Genomic DNA, 2,865 nt, shown 5'->3' with positions numbered 1-2,865 from the left:
TTAGTTCTTGAGCCAGTGAGTTTCAATTCAATAGTGTTGCTCCTCTTAAATCAGTTTTTCTTATAATGATTTCTAAAAATGCATATATTCACTCAGGAATAAGGAGGAAAACTACCTTCAGTCATTGGCTTGCCTGTGATAAAGCGGCAGAATCTCATTTTCACAGACACCATTGAAATACCATCAGGTCTGTAAAAATAGGCTATATTCATGTTTCAGTCAACAGCCCCATATGAAAACGTCTTCGCTGATCTGGATAAAAAGGAATTTGTGAAAAAGTGTGAAAAAGTCTTGGAAGCAGTTTTATAAATCTCTTTTCTTTTAGTCACCAGTCCAGGTTAAGGGTATATTCTTTCTATGATATTTATATATTTTTTAAAAAACAAATTTCTTACATCTTAAACTTGTTAAATATTTTTAATAGAATGACTTTCTCTGTAATTGTTTTTATTTGTGTGTGCGTGTGTGTGTGCGTGTGTTTTTTTAAGTCAGCTTTGTGGATCTAAGGTGTCAATAGGTTTGGGTGTTTTGTTTTTTCTGTAACACATGGTTTTATTGAAAATACTTTCTTTTGGAATGGAAAGGCAACAGATAAAAATGGAAATTTAGGTGTTTGATATTATTCTGTGTTTTCCAAAGAGTCCTAGTCCTAAAAGATGATGATATATTTGGGAAACACTTCATGCTTCATTTCCCTTCCTTTGAGCATTACATTGCATATCGGTGGTGGTAGTGGTGTGCTATGGAGTTGGTTCTGACTCATAACAACCCTATAGAGGGTTTCTGAGATTGTATATCTTTATGGGAGCAGAAAGCCTCATCTTCCTCCTGCGGAACGGCTGGGAGTTTCGAACTGCTGAGTTTGAAGTTAGCAGCCTGATTTGTAAGCACATTGCTACCACAGCTCCTTACATTGCATATTAGAATGTTTAAATGTTCTGGACAATCATAAAATTTAGATAAGTTTAACTTGGTGTTTTTCAAATTTATTTGATCTTTACATATCCAAGAAAAGTGTTGTTGTTTTCTGAGGAGGGAGAATTTAATGTGTGGGAATGCAGCTTGCTTTAGGGAGAGGGCTCCAGAGGAAGGATGCCCTGGCCCTGGTCTTGGGCCAGAAGATGCAGGAGCAGGGAATACAGGGTCCGGTACACAGGTGTGTAGCCCAGGCGGTTCAGAGGCAGGTAATCATACGTGTCATGGTGGCTTATGGTGCCATCCGAATGCACGAAGCCAGTGTCGGCATCCAGGAAGTGGGCCTGTGGGTGGCCAGCCAGTGACACCCGTATGAGCTTGTTCATCCATTGGTTCTTCTCCCGAAGCAGATTGGGGTGCTGGCCCCTTAGAAGCAGACCCAGCACCATGACCCGGGCCTGGGGCTGCCGCTGGTTCACCAGATGCACAATGGCCTTGATGCTGCCAGTAACCTGCTCTGCCGTGTGCCCATGGTTGTTGGTGCCCACTCAGACCACCACAGTCTTGGGCCGGATATGTTCAAGCTCCCCATTCTCCAGCCATAGCACATGCTGCGTGCTGTCACCGCCAATGCCAAAGTTAAGTGCTCACAGAGGAGAAAAGAGCTCCCACCAAATCTTGCACTGGTGCATTAGCTGGACCGAGGAGTCCCCAATGAAGACCACTTTGGGTTCTTTATCTTTGCTGTCGGCCACAAACCTATGGTGCAGGGACATCCAGTGCCTGTCGCCTTACACGTCCTGCACCGGTGTGGGCTTACTGGCTGGGATCTCCTCAGTGTTCATCTTTGCGCAGCAGCTACCCAGCATGAGGCAACAAGGTCGGCCCCGGAGCCCAAGAAATGTGTTTTAATGGGAAAAAAAAATTAGAAATGCCCTTATAATTGATTATTAGTTCAAATACCTAACAGGGTTCTAGAACTTGCCCAATGAAATAGGCTTCTTGTGGAGAGTTTGCAGTGTATGGGACCTTACGTGGAATCCTGAGCCCCACCAAGAACCTTCTGAGGTAGGACTTTCCCACTAGAAAGGACAAGCAGACCACCCTGGAACAGCTACAGTAACAGAAGATGCATCTTCAAAGAAAGAGCATCAGGAAAAACCCAAAACAAAAATGGCAGTATGGCTGGCTACTACAAAAATAAGCAAGCTGTTCGCCAGGAATCCATCAAGGCAAATAATCAGCTTCCTTCAGGACAAACTCCCCTTTAAGACTGAAACTCAAAGGGAGCACATGAGCAGGCATGTAAGCTTGCTGACAACCACATTATTCTATTAGTGAGTGGAAGAGGGGGAAAGGCAGCAAAGAAAAAATGGGCTGAGTTCAACTATGTTCCATAGACTCCTGTCGACCTGGAGATGAGAGAGAGCAGAGGAAGGACTGGTTTGTCCAAAGTGTGGTGAGACCCGGGGACACTTGAGCCCATGGATAAGGACAGAGCCACAGAGAGCTAGAACTGAGAGTGAAGCATCCAGCTGACATGAAGTGAGGGGAGACACATAAGAATGTCCAAACTTGCAGATAGTACCCATTTGACGTAGCCTTGATGGGTTGATAATCAGAACTCAATTAGAGGAAGCTTAAAACAAACAAACAAATAAACAATTTTGGATAAAGGAAATGAGGGTACATTGCTACAATTGGATGAACCTGACCTATACTCATGGAGGTAGTAACTCTAAATACCAACAGAGAGGGAAGGAGTCTTCACATCAACTATCAATGCTATCCCCTCTGTACACAGGGTAGATAGGGATGGGCAACGTAGACACTGCCTACCTAAAATGAGATGGCGATAAACACATGAAGTAACTGGCTTACAAGGCTTCAAGAGGGAATTTAATTTAAGATTTGTGGGGGAAGAAAGGGTCCACACCGAATAGTTTTCAT

The 2,865-nt window shown here is 43.7% G+C and overlaps 1 protein-coding gene and 1 pseudogene across 1 annotated transcript in view; one reads left to right on the top strand and one right to left on the bottom strand.

The window, feature by feature from the left end:
- LAMA2 (laminin, alpha 2) overlaps positions 1-2,865 on the top strand; it is a 747,229-nt gene that overhangs the window by 674,312 nt on the left and 70,052 nt on the right. The window lies entirely within an intron of this gene.
- LOC102834885 lies at positions 1,068-1,760 on the bottom strand (annotated as a pseudogene).

Source organism: Chrysochloris asiatica, unplaced genomic scaffold, assembly GCF_000296735.1.
Source record: "Chrysochloris asiatica unplaced genomic scaffold, ChrAsi1.0 scaffold00013, whole genome shotgun sequence".
In the NCBI taxonomy this organism is placed as follows: domain Eukaryota; kingdom Metazoa; phylum Chordata; class Mammalia; order Afrosoricida; family Chrysochloridae; genus Chrysochloris; species Chrysochloris asiatica.
Note: the sequence above shows the minus strand (reverse complement) of the source record. Positions and strands in the feature narration are given on the sequence as shown.